This window comes from Zootoca vivipara, chromosome 1 (assembly GCF_965207765.1).
Source record: "Zootoca vivipara chromosome 1, rZooViv2.hap1.1, whole genome shotgun sequence".
In the NCBI taxonomy this organism is placed as follows: Eukaryota; Metazoa; Chordata; class Lepidosauria; order Squamata; family Lacertidae; genus Zootoca; species Zootoca vivipara.
Genome location: NC_142582.1, coordinates 72652155 through 72665826, shown reverse-complemented (window position 1 = coordinate 72665826; position 13672 = coordinate 72652155). Strand labels below are relative to the sequence as shown.

Below are 13672 nucleotides of genomic sequence, written 5' to 3'. Positions count from 1 at the left end.
TAGGGTTTCCATTTTATTTTATTTTATCATTTGCAGATGCAACTTCATTAGATCAGAAGAAGCAGTGCTCACCTGAGTTGTCTGCTGGAGCAGGAAGGTTCTCCAACATAAAAATGTGGAGTCTAAGTCAGGCAGCCACTTTCAATAGAAGTGGTCTCAGAGTTCACTCCAGGCCTCTTGTTAAGTAGCTATGTGTACGTGTGTGATTGTGTACATTAAAGTAAATATATTCAAGATTTTAGTGCTACACAGAAAACTTTATCATAATGAATGGGGCCCAGGGCAGAAAAACAGTGCACAGTTATGGACCAGGCTTTTAGTCCTGGAATTTAATATTGTAATGGAAAACCTGCTACAACCACTGACATATTGACTCGTTGACCCAACCCTGGTAACAACGTAATGCTCCCAGGGCATTGTTGGATGTTATGATCAAACAATGAAAGCAGATACAGAAGTAGCGCTTTTGACAATGTTGCTACCTTTCCAGAAAAATGCTCACGGCATTTTAGGATACAATCCAGAAACAGCTGTTGATGCTCAGGTCAGTAACTATATCAGTAAACATTTCCCAACATCCACACATTCATATAGATTCTCCCACAATGGGTTCTGCCAGTGTGTTCACACAGTATTGCCCCCCCACCCCGGCCGCCTTGCACCCCCCCCCCAACCACCACATAAGCAGCAGCGACTCTGCTGCCAGGAGGTCAGGTAAGTGCCACTGCCCATTCTGTCATCTGCTACTGATTAAAAGATATTAATGATGACCAAAACACTTTCTACACTCCAAAGCATTCGTATGATTTATCTCCTGTGGATGTTTGGTGAAGAGTTCCCCACATACTGAACATTTATGGAGTTTCTCTCCTGCGTGAATTCTCTGGTGGGTCACAAACTGTGATCTATAAAGAAAATACTTCCTGCAGTGGAAACTGTAATAATAAAGGGTTTTTCCCTTGTGCAGAGACTCTCGTGCTTTGCAAAGACTGGGCCATCTGAAAAATGTTTCCAATGTGATACGATGTAGGAAGTCCTCACATTTTATATCCCTACCCAAAAAACTTCACATGCATTTGATACAAAACCATGTTATCAAAAGGAAGATTCCACTCATATATTTTCTCTTCTGCTTATAGTGCCTTAGTGGCTAGTGCTATATGTTTAGACCCTCATTCAGTTCTTATGATCAAAGCATAGATATTGGGCATGCTGCTGCAATTCCCCATTCACAGAAAATCTGGATAATGGCATTGGCATTCCCATAATGAAACAAGCTTTTTAAGTTGATGATGAGTAGCACCACAATTCAATACATGGAGCACCCCAAATTTATATCTGCTTTCAATATTTCATTTCCCCACTTTCAAAACACTTATTCTGTAGTTTTGTTAGTCATTGTTGGATGACTAACTCCAATGACTAAGAGAAGTTAGATTAGGCTAAAAATAATAAAATACAACAGCCGATACTTGAGCTGTAATTAACTTGAAGACAGGTTTTCCTTCTTTGCTTTGTTGTGGCCTATAATTTTCTTATACTTACTAAATTCTGACTTCTATTCGCTTTAGAGTGTTTTCTCTTCTAGAAATGACCTTACATCTGAGGACATTCCCTGTGGAATCAAAGCCTTCTCCCAAAACTTTCATTTTTAATCTTGAACACTAAACACCAAGCAGCAACACAATATAAAATGACAAAAAATGAACAAAGAAAAACATAATTGACAGCAGTACCTGAAAATGTATTGTAGCCAATGTTAGTAAGACCTATTTAAATTAATGGACATGTCTAATTTAGGTCCTTTCATTTCAGTGGGTCTATTATGAATAGCTCTCACTTGGACAAAACTCCTGGACTTGGAGCCAGACTTACAGTGCAGTCCTATCCATTTCTACTCATGAAGAAGTTCTACTGAATTCAGTGGGAAGGGATCCCTCATAAATAGGATTACAATTGTAACTTTAGTTATGTTGAGTGTAGACCCACTGAAAGCAGTGAGAACCATTGATTTCAGTGAGCCTACTCCAAGGTCCTGTACATGGTATGTATGTAACGTGGGTGGCCCTGTGGTCTAAATCACTGAGCCTAGGGCTTGCTGATCAGCAGTTCGAATCCCCACGACGGGGTGAGCTCTCATTGCTCGGTCCCTGCTCCTGCCAACCTAGCAGTTCGAAAGCATGTCAAAGTTCAAGTAGATAAATAGGTACCACTCCGACGGGAAGGTAAATGGCATTTCCATGCGCTGCTCTGGTTCACCAGAAGCAGCTTAGTCATGCTGGCCACGTGACCCGGAAGCTGACTGCAGACAAACGCTGACTCCCTTGGCCAGTAAAGCGAGATGAGCGCCACAACCCCAGAGTCGTCCGTGACTGGACTTAATGGTCAGTGGCCCCTTTACTTTTACCACGCTACTCTAAGCAGTCATGGCTTCCCCCAAAGAATCCTGGGAACTGTGGTTTGTTTAGGAAGACGGATGTTGTTGGAAGAACCTTATTCCCTCAGATAGCTACAATTCCCATAGTTCCCCAGGAAGAGGGGTTGACTGTTAAACCACTCTGGAAATTGTAGCGTTGTGCAGGGAATACAGTTCTCCTAACAACTCTCAACACCCTTAACAAATTACAGGATTGTTTTTGAGGCGGGGGGAGAGGATGAATGGACCATGAATGCTTAAATTGGTCTGCTACTGCTTTAAATGTATAGTGCAGATGAGTCCTAAGTCTGACCCAAGGGGACAGCTCTTTGCTTTTTCCAAACACATCGGCCTTCACCAACCTGGTGGCCTCCGGATGTTTTGCACCACAACTCCCATCAGCCCCAGCAAGTGCAGCCATGCTGGCTGAGGCAGATGGGGGTTGCAGTTAGAAACAACCGGAAGTTGGTGATGGCTGACATACAGAACGTCACTTCTGCTGCTGACTATCAGGCTCCTGTTTTGTGCTGAAACTCCTAAATATGTCGTTGCAGCATCTGCATCTGCTAGGAGGCTCTGTGAAAGTATAGGTTGCACATCTCCATTTGATCACTTGTGTATTATAAATATAGCAATGCAATAAAAACCAAAGTGTTCCTTTATTTCTGGTCTGTGACTGTAACGAATCAATCCAAGGTGTTCCTTTTTAGGGCTTGACCAACTGTTAGTTTGCCAAGTGAAATGCAAGTTCCTGAAGCTAGGGGTTGCCAGAGAGAAGAAAATGTTCTGTCTGTGTCAGGTAAAAAGTAGCTCTGCAAAGCAAATCAGACTCCACAATAGGCTTCAGTGACTACTGCGCTATTTTGAGAGCCAGAAGCAATTGGCTAGTTTAGAAAGAAAGAAGTCAGAGGGCATCAGATCATACTCTATAATTAATATAATTGAGACTGTAACACAGTAGGGGATTGATTGGCATAGCTGTCAAGTTCTCCCTTTTTTTAAGGGAAATTCCCTTATGCTGAATAGGCTTTCTTGCGAGAAAAGGGAAAACTTGACAGCTATGTTGATTGGCGGTTGATTCCAAGAAGTCTAGCGATAAAAGAATTGATGCTGATGGATTGGATATTAAAGGATTTAGGATGGAAAGCTAAAGAGGAGCTTTGGAGGAGAAAACACTTTTTAAAGGTGAACTTTTGAAATACTGTAAACAGAATAGCTGTAGGACTAGAATCTCTATGACAGATATCACACCATCAGTGCCCACAGCATCCCACATCGCACAAGGCAAAATGGAATCGGCTGTTCCCGTGGCAACCAGAACTGATGGCTCCTGTGGGTCCGCCATGAAGTAATTGTTTTATCTCCTGGTGGCATGGAAACCAGTTCAGCGGATGTCAACCTATACACAGAAGTTGCTCTTTAGGGAGCAGTCTACTACAGTAACTTTTTATAGACCAAAGAACAGCACAGCCTCTGCCACCATGGCAAATCAGTTCTGTTCTCTTGGCTCTCCAACAGAAAAAATATAAGCTTTTATTAAATCTGTCACTTTCTATCTTTTATTAAAGCCTCTGCTTTTTGTAAAATGTTGAAAATCATGCAAAAAAATGTTTTGAAATGTATTTCTGTGCCCACTTTTCTGCTTTCAAAGAAGAACAAAGTCACTCATCGTTAAAGCACTCTCAAAAAATAATCTTTTGGATCAAGGTAGCTAAACTTTATTACACTCTGGTCAAGTTGAAAGCCTTCGAGAACAGAAGCATCTTCTGGAAACATCAGAATAGCATCAGGGAGAGGGACAGATCTGCTATGGGAAGGAGTTCTGCAACCTTGGTGCTCAATGGAGAATGCCTATAAATACATTTTGTTATTTTAGATGGCTTATGGGTCTGCACTTGCATAAGCCACAGGTTTACAACAAGGCCAAGATATCAAAATATATAATATTCATAGAAAATAACAGAATCGTTAAAGAAAACAAAAACACTGAATAACCATTACTAATGGCAGCAATAGCAATCAGGTCTCTCATCCTCCAAATGTAATCCAAAAAAGGCATGTATTAATCAACAGCCTAGAATAAAGAGATGGAGCCAGTTCTACATATGAGGAGCCACTACTGAAATTACCCCTTTCCAGTCCCTCATGCCATGTACCTCATCAAGGCCGGATTTAGGTTTGAAGAGGCCCTAAGCCACTGAAGGTAATGGGGCCCTTTATATGTCCAGCTGTCCTTTGTCAAATTGTCAATGTTTTTGTGCTGAATATATGCTGGTAATTTATGGACCTAATAGGTATCTAAAGCCATTTGCCACTGTTGCTGTATGTAGGTTTTATTTTATTTGTTTTTTTTTATCTTATATTTTGGAAATGTACATCCAGGTGTTGTTTTTTCCCTTTAATTTTTTGGGGGCCCCCAAGAGAGTGGGGCTCTAAGCTATACCTTGTTTAGCTCATCCATAAATCCTGCACTGTACCTCATACTGCACAAAGAGCAACATCTACTGATCGTAGGGCATAGGAAGGTCGATATGGAAGGAGACCCCACCACAAGTTGTTCCGTGCATTACAATGGGTTCATCGCACTCACATCAACCATACTTGCCAAGTTGCTGTCGGAGAAATAAGGGACCAGGTGGAAGTAGCAGACCGGAAGTAGCGCTGCCGCCATTTTGGAACTGGGCGAGCATGCTCAGAAGTGACTTTTGATGCTGCTTTGCCCAGTTCCAAAATGGCCGCTGTTCCAGAAGTAGCACTGCAGCCATTTTGGAACTGGGCAGAGCAGCATCAAAAGTCGCTTCTGAGTATGCTCCGCCCAGTTCCAAAATGGCCGCCACGCCAGAATAAACCGGGGAAAAACAAAAAAATCCATTTTTTCAGCTAGGAACAGCTGGGAAAACAGGGATTTCCCAGGGAATACGGGAGACTTGGCAGCTAAGACACCAACCCAACAACTGAACATGCCTCAGATGGTGGTGGGACTTGCCTCAGTGGGCTGTTTTGGGTCCTCTTCTTACAATGTTTTTCCTATAGCTTTTTTGCATTTCCACAAACCAAAATTTCTCCAAACTGTATCCCAAGTCTATTGGTGATTGCTTCATATGTGTGTGGATGGTTGGGGGGGGGTGCTGCAGGGTTGGGGGGTGGGGCATTATCTAAATAATGCTTGACACTCCGAGAACTGAGTTTGCTATTATGTATGAAACATTCGGTTTGACCCAAAAAAATTCCTGAGGATATTTGATGCATGTTTGTGTGCATGTTGGGGGAATGGAAATAGAAAAGGCTAAGCAATGGGGTCAATACCCACAGGATGTATTCGTACTTGCTATAAAACCACCGCCAAGAGCGCAGGATGGAAATGGCTGGCTCCTGTTCTCACTTCTCCCGCAGTCTGTCAGAGCAGACGGAAGCCTCTCTGCTGACCTTCCAAAGCAAGAGCACGCCGACAGCTCGCAGACCACACGGAAAAGCACTGATTCTTTTGTGCTGCCTTTGGGCAATGGTCTGCCCAAGATCATGACAGAGGTGTTTGGGGAAGGTCATTGCACTCGCTGAATGCCAGAAAACATATGCATAGCAATGCTGCCTTTTGCTCTGAACAAGCACTACACCTCGGGAAGGACGCAATTTGACCTTTAGAGCTGCATTTTATTAAAGCCACTGCTTTTAAAATTAAGTTCCCTTATTGGATAGGGGTCAGGCTGAAAGCATAGTAGATTATCCTAAGGCATAAGCATGTTGCACCATGCTGAATCCATGAATAAAGTAACACTAGAAGAACTCTGCTGAGCGATATCCCCAAACCCATCTAGTTCAGCATCCTGTTCTCCACAGTGGCCAACCAGATGCCTTTTAGGAAACCCACGAGCATTGTTGTTGGCATTTGTCTGTCTCAAGAGACAATGGACTTCAAGGTGAAGTCAAACCTCAGGAGAATCACAGCGCCTGCTGTGGCTGCAGACTGGTAACTCTTAACTGCTATATCCCTGAGGCCCTTTACCTTGTAAAATGAATTATTCAGAGCAGTGTTTTGCACAACCTACTAAGGAAGACAACAGCACAATGAAATTCAAAATAGTAACAGTTAATTGCTCATTTACTCAAAATCAAATTAAAACAGGATGGGACAAGGCAGAGCATTCCTGCACAATCTCAGAATGTATCTAGATAGAAGAACCCTGTGCGATGTTGCAGATGGCTCTCAGATTGTCAAAACAATAGAAAAACCCGAGCTTCCACACTGCTTCTGAACTGCCCCAGGAATCGGCTCCCCCACCCCTTTGTGCCACGCAAAGTAGATCCAACAGTCTGATAGATATGTTTATTTTGAAAAAGACCATTTTTTGTTCCGTTGGTATATTAGGGAATAAGTGGTTTGTGGTGTGCAGGCATTAACTTTTGCAAATCTTGAGTTTATCCCAAGTGAAGTGGCAATAATGTCGAACCAATTGCATTATCAAGAGCCAATTTATCTACTAGTGGAACTGTAAGTGTGCATGTCAGAAAAACAAGAAAATAGCTTGCTCTTCTTTCTTTCTTTCTTTCTTTCTTTCTTTCTTTCTTTCTTTCTTTCTTTCTTTCTTATTTGGTATAAACTTTTTTCTTCTCTTTTTCTAGCATGGAGATTCCTGCACTGCAGAGGGTTGAGCCCTCGGGGCCCCTTCCAACTCTACAATTCCATGAAAGAAACAGATAGATGAGTAAACTGGATCTTCACAAATCATAGGCGAAAAGGGAAAGTATAAAGAAAGGAGATGTATGTCTCTCGTGATCCAATACTGTTTGTGTATTAATGCTGTTTTGCTAATCTGAAAAAGCAAATGAATAAATAAGAAATATTGCTACAAATAGAAAGAAGAAAATGAAAAGACTGGCCAGTCTCTTCTTTTTTCTTACTCTATTGTGTTGTGTTGTGTGTGTACGCACACACACACACACACACACACACACACACACACATTCTTCTCTAAGCAATCTCACACAACCAGAAATATACTGCCAATGCAAAGAAGTGTCTAAGCCAGGGATAGGAAACCTCAGACCCTTCCTAGGCTACACCAGCTTCCTGGACCACACTCCCTCAGAGGCACTGCTTGACAAGAATGTGATAATGCTTCTTGCTTGCCTGGATGAAGGACAGAGGGGAACATATGAGTACATTAACATTTGTGGCTCCTCCTACTTTTGCTTCTGGCCCCGCCCACACTGGGATAGAATGCAGGCCTTGGGATGAAAAAGGCGGCCAACCATGGTTTAAGGCTTCTCAGTACCAGTTGGCTTTCTCAGCAGTAATGAGATCTTCTCCACCTGTATTACATTGGTCCACCCAAAGTGGTGAGGAAGAGGCCATTCATTCTAGAAGGGGTGCCAGGAGACCTCCATGCAGCGATGAATATTTGTTGATGTCCTTGGCTATGGAATGCAGCCTAGAGACTTCCACATCTCCTGCTGATCCTATCCACCCCATCCCTTCAAACCCAACTCTAAATTAAAGGGGATGAAAATATGATTTGTGTGTAAGCAGCCTACACAGAAACATGGATTTTCCCAGAGAATATTGTTTCTGCCTGGATCTTTTCATAAGCCCATAGCTGCAAGAAGGCATGAATAAGATATGAATAATTTTAACAGTGAAATATAAAGACATATTTAAGGGGTGACAATGTTAAATGGGGATTCCATTGCAAATTCTCTCTTTGGAGATAAATAAATTTGACAGGCCTATCTAACTCGTGCCTCAAGAACGATGCGCTGTCTGGAGTCACACATACGACCTTCCAAATGATGCCGGTACAAACCAGGGACAGTTTAAACGTTTGGCACATAACTCCATCAGAAATTGAGGCAGCAATTTGAGGCTCGCGTATTTGCACACGGCAAATAATAGCACACTCTATCATTTCAAATTAATGTCAACTGGCAAAATAATTTTTGTAGAGGTGAATCAAATTCACCTCTACAAAATCAATTTGGCTTCATCCAACTAGGACATATGCATACAGAAGCAGACTCCTGTGCCAGTGTACCTGGCGGGAAGGCGAATATGGACAGGCAACAAAGGCAGCGGACCTCAGGGGATACCTGCCGAAGTCTTCAAAGTGGGCAGAATTGAACTTACACAACAAGTTCACAAGCTCATCAAAGAAATCTGGGAGAGAGAGGTGATCCCAGCAGACTTTAGGGATGCAAAAATTATAAATCTCTTTAAAAAAAAAAAGGTGATGGAATGGATTGTGGAAATTATCGAGGCATCTCTTTATTAGCTGTGGCCGGCAAAATTATTGCAAGGATTTCAGCAGACTGCCTCTTAACAATATCCAAGGCTACCCTTCTGGAATCCCGAAATTTTGCAAATCAGCTGATAGCATTGCTCTAGGGATGTCACCTGACTTGCTTCAGGTTGGAACTGCAGCTTAGAGAGGATGTTTTTGCCTAATATCTGGTGTGCCCGGCTTCCTGAGGACCCAGAGAGTTGGCAGTGCAGGAGGTCAGGAGCTAGAAAGAGACTGGATGTTGGAGGTAGTGGTATAAGTGGCACTTTGCACAATCATGATCACAACATGCCATTTTTAGACTGCAAAGTTCTCATAGAGAATCACAAAAGCACGGATTATTTAGCACACAAAATATGACTGGTGTGCAGTAGCAGATAGCAGGGTGGTATGGTGGGGCTTAGCTGACTTCCCAGCAGTGGAGTTACGGCTGCTGCATACTGGGAGGTACAGCAGGAGGGGCAAGGTGGCGAGGAGGTGGCACTCTGCAAACATACTGACAGGAATGCATATATCAGGGTCTGCATGTTATATAGTCTTCCAACAGAGGTTCCCCCTCCTCAGTGAGGAGGGAAAGTGTCCAGCATGTCTAATACAATGTATTCAATTAAATTGAAATTAACTTGCATTGATTTTCCTCTTTATTTAAAAAGCTTAGCAGGGTTTTTTTTAAAACTTGCATGTGGACATTATGAACTCTTGCTGATATCTGCCAAAGAAAAACAAGAGAAGGTAAAGCACATTTTAAATGTTACTTGTTTTAACACATCTTTTTGAAATGGGGGGTGGGGAGAATGTTCTGCTCGGTAGGAAGGACAAATAGTTATTTCTCTCAATAAAGATAGTGGCATTGATCAAAACCAACTGAACTGTAGCCAGAGAATTTAAGAATGCATTAAGCCTAATCCATAAAGGTTCTTTAGCATGTCATATATCCATTATAGCAATTGAAGCAATTTAAATTTCAAATCTATAGTAGGTTGAAGCCAAAACAAGACAAAGTAATATAACTGATCAATTACTTTAATTGAAAACCTTTAGTTGAGAATAGCTTCTCTTTAAGAACAAATATATGTCACTTCTGGCTATTGGCAAACTTAAATGGAAAACTGTTTTGCACTGGGATTGGGAAGGCGTGCAAGAGGAAAACTTTGAGAAGCACATTGAAAACAGACATCATTTTTGAAAAATTAATTAAAATTGAATTCAGGAGAAGAGGGGAGCAAACATTCTTTGCATCATTTTCCTGGTAGACAAGTAGAGACACTTCCAGATTTGCAGGGGCCCAAGGAAACTGCTTTCCAGGGAACCCCCACTGTGCCTGCCCCTCCTCTCTGGCACCACTAGCACTGCAGGTAACCACTTTTATTTATTTTTTACTGTGGCTGATGCTCTTTTCCCATTAGCTGCCATGGTGCCACTTTTCTTCTCTCACCTGCTGGTCCTCCGCTGGTTTTCTTCTGTCTGCTTGGCAGCTGCCATGCCTTTGTGCCTATGCACTTGGCCAGAGCAAGGAGCATGCGGTAATGGGAATTTTTTTTATTTAAATTTTGATTTTCTTTGAGTTATCTATATATAAAAAATGAAATCTGTCCATGTTTGTTATATTCCATTTTTCTCCAAAACCGCTTGACTGATTGTGTTGAAATTTGGACACAACGTCACATGTGAATAGGCGAGTGTTTGTATAAATTTAGATTATACAGATGTCACACCTATCACAGGTAAAAACATGGTTTTTTTTGAAAAACCAGAAAAACAGGAACATGAGAGGTTGCAAAACACCGTCCTCTAGTGGTGACTCCACTGGTACTGCAGCTAGAAAAGCTTCCCTCTCCAAAACAGCTCAGCTTGGGTTTGCAGGGAAGAATGAAACAGCAGACTGGGCTGAATGGAGGTGGGGGCTCCCCTGGGTTGGGGGTGGGAGCAGGACAGGTTCAGGACGGGGTGGGGTGGGGGAGTCACAGGGATGAGCCACAGCAACGCGTCGCTGGGTACAGCTAGTATGGTGTATATATATGGCTACTTGCTAACCCTGCCCCAAAAAAGTGAAGTGCTGCACCAACATCTGCCAAAGCTACAATTGAATGCCAACATTTTCCTTTTGATTATTTCTCCCATAGCAATGAAAGTGGTAGTCAGCTGAACCAATCAGATGTCACCTTTGGGGTTGCTGGGCCAATGAAGATGCTGGAGTTGCAAGGGTGTAGACTGAGGGGGCTCGGCACACCCCTTGCCACTCCTGTGCCCTCATCGCACAATGTGTTGGGAAGGGACGTGGGTGATGTCACCCCAATTTCAGTGATCATGGGGAAAAGCTGATATAGCTACAGGGAGGTGATAGGTCAACTTGGAAGATGAGGATGAAGCTATTTACAGAAGTTGATTGATCAGGTTGTGGCACAAATACTTTTGGTTGAAGCAGAATATCTTGACCCATTTCAGCCTGGGTTCAGGCCTGGTTTGAGACTGAATTGGCCTTGTTCATCCAGATGGATGACATTTTGGGGAGAAGGACAAGGGGAGTGTGACTCTGTTTTTTCTTACTTGATGTCTCAGCAGCTTTTAATGCCTTTGACCATGTTTATCCTTATGAGCTGACTTGGGTATTTATAGTGGTTTGGGTCCTATTTCCAGGGTCAGGGTCAGAGAATAGCATTAGATAATCTGCAGCACCTCGGGGTACCATTTTGTCCCTGTGTTAACCTGAAAAGGCAGGCCGGTTTGGAAGCCCTGCTTGCAGCATATTGTTGGTTAAGTGTGTTGCATATGCTTTGATGTAGCCCCAGGCCCCAGGGATAGATAGAGGGGAAGGTAAAGGTTAATACCATTACCATGGTGCCATGTGATGTAGCCTGCCTGGGCCCATAAAGACTGTGTGTAGCTTCACTTGGGTGTGGACAAGCCATCTCTTTCCTGTGAGCAGGGGCAAGGAGGGAGCCATCAGACCTTTGCTGTAGGTTTGTACCATTCTTTAACAAATTGTTAGACCTGATCACTTTAGTGGTTTGGGCAATTTTCTTTGGGATCCCTGCGTATCCAAACTCCTGCAAGCCCTCCAGTGCTTTTTAACATCTATACGAAGCCATTGGTCGTGGTCGTGAGGAGATTTGAGGTGAGGAGTCGTCGATATGCTGGTAATACCCGACTCTACTTCTCTGTAACATCTGAATCAGGAGAGGCTGTGCAAGGCCTCGGCTTGGGCTTGGATGAGGGCCCATGAATTGCTTTTGAATCCTGACAGGACAGTTGCTGTGGTTGGGTGGTTTTCCTGCCAGGAAGTCTCCTCGGTGACATTTCACTCATATTGAGGCACCAGAGAAAAGAAGAACAAAGGATATAGAAGTATTACATCTCACAGCATTGCAGTAATGACCAAACACACTGTCAAGTCTCTTGAGCTAGTATCAGGCCTTACTAACCTTAGGCAATTGAGAGACAGTATGGTGCAGTGGTTAGTGTTGGACTAGGACTACCCTGGTTCTCCATTCAGCCACAAAGCTCACTTAATAATAATAATAAAAATAATAATAATAATAATAATAATAAATAATTTTAAATTTATATCCCGCCCATCTGGCTGGGTTTCCCCAGCCACTCTGGGCAGCTTACAACATATATAAAAACACAACAAAACATAGGCAGTTAAGAAGCCTGGATCGCTTGTCGCAGTGAACCAAACTATAGCTTACTGGGACCAATGAATGTGAGGTCTGCTGAATTTACAGCCATTTGCACAAGGGCCATAGCTCAATGGTAGAGCATCTGTCTTATAAGCAGAAGGTCCCTGGTTCAATCCCAGGCATCTCCTGGTAGGGAGGGGGAAGGACTCCTGCCAGAAACCCTAGAAAGCCATTGGCAATCAACATAGGCAATACTGAGCTAGATGTATCAGTGGCGTGGCTTGATATAAGACAGTTTTCTATGTTATATAAGAAGACTTGTCAGCAAATTCACTTCCCTCTCTTTTCTGCTCCCCCATTTGAAACACTGCAGTGGCAGAAGTGTTATCTGCAGGAAGCTGGCTTTTTAAAAAGTGCAACCCCTGCAGAGATCTCAGGGCTGTTCTGTTCTGTTCCCTATTTTAACCTTGTTCAGAGGCTCCTGAATTTAAACTTCAGTGGTGCTTCACCCAGCATAGTGCTTTTGAGACTGCCTCCTCCAATTCTGAAGCTGCTTTTTACTGAATGGTTTCCAGAGCTGCAATTACACCAAACTAAGTGCAATCAGGATTTCGGTTGAAGTATCCACTTTCCAGTAATGGAGAACCTTCTTGCAGGCCTTACTTCAGTTCTGGATTGGATGGATTTGGTATTGCAGTTTTATTGCGGAAATCTTAGCCCCCCCCCCCCCCGCCCCCAGGTTTCATTGCCTTCCAACCTGAAACCATAATTTCAGTCTCAGATGTTCTGATGCATTCAGATGACCATCTAAATAGACTATTGAAAGTTTGAAATGTGTGGTGAAGTAAAGATACAAATAGATGGTAACATGTATCCTAAATCTGATTATTGCCTGGCAGCACTGTAGTTATAGCATTGCTGTGCCACATCAGAAGAGTGAATCAACACTTATGTATATTTGAACTTTTTGCGCGGTCAGGCGGAGACCCCCCGAAACCCCAGGCAGGCCCCAAGCGGAATAACGACAACAGACAACGTTCTATGGGATTAAAATTGGCCACAACTTTATTAAGATTCAGATGTAGGGAGACCTTGGAGCAGGCATTGGGTGTTTATCCTTCCCAGCCCCCCAGCTGGGGGTCTGGGTAATTTCCAGGTTATCCAACATATGTGGGGGTTGGGCTAGCTCTGGAGAACATATGTTCAAGCAGATAGCCCGCCCTCCTTTTCGCCGCCGCTGGAGGGAGAGGGCAATGATGGTCCCTGGGCGAATGGTCAACGCCTCCACCCCAGACCCCTTTAACAGGAATCCTGGTATCACCGCCGCAATGGGGTTGGGGGGGGTCACCCCCCATTTT

General features: G+C 43.2%; 1 non-coding gene across 1 annotated transcript; it reads left to right on the top strand.

Moving 5' to 3' along the window:
• The first annotated feature begins 12431 nt into the window (after positions 1 to 12431).
• Positions 12432 to 12502, top strand: TRNAI-UAU (transfer RNA isoleucine (anticodon UAU)). The gene has a single exon. It is a non-coding gene; the product is annotated as a tRNA-Ile (tRNA).
• The last annotated feature ends 1170 nt before the right edge of the window (positions 12503 to 13672 follow it).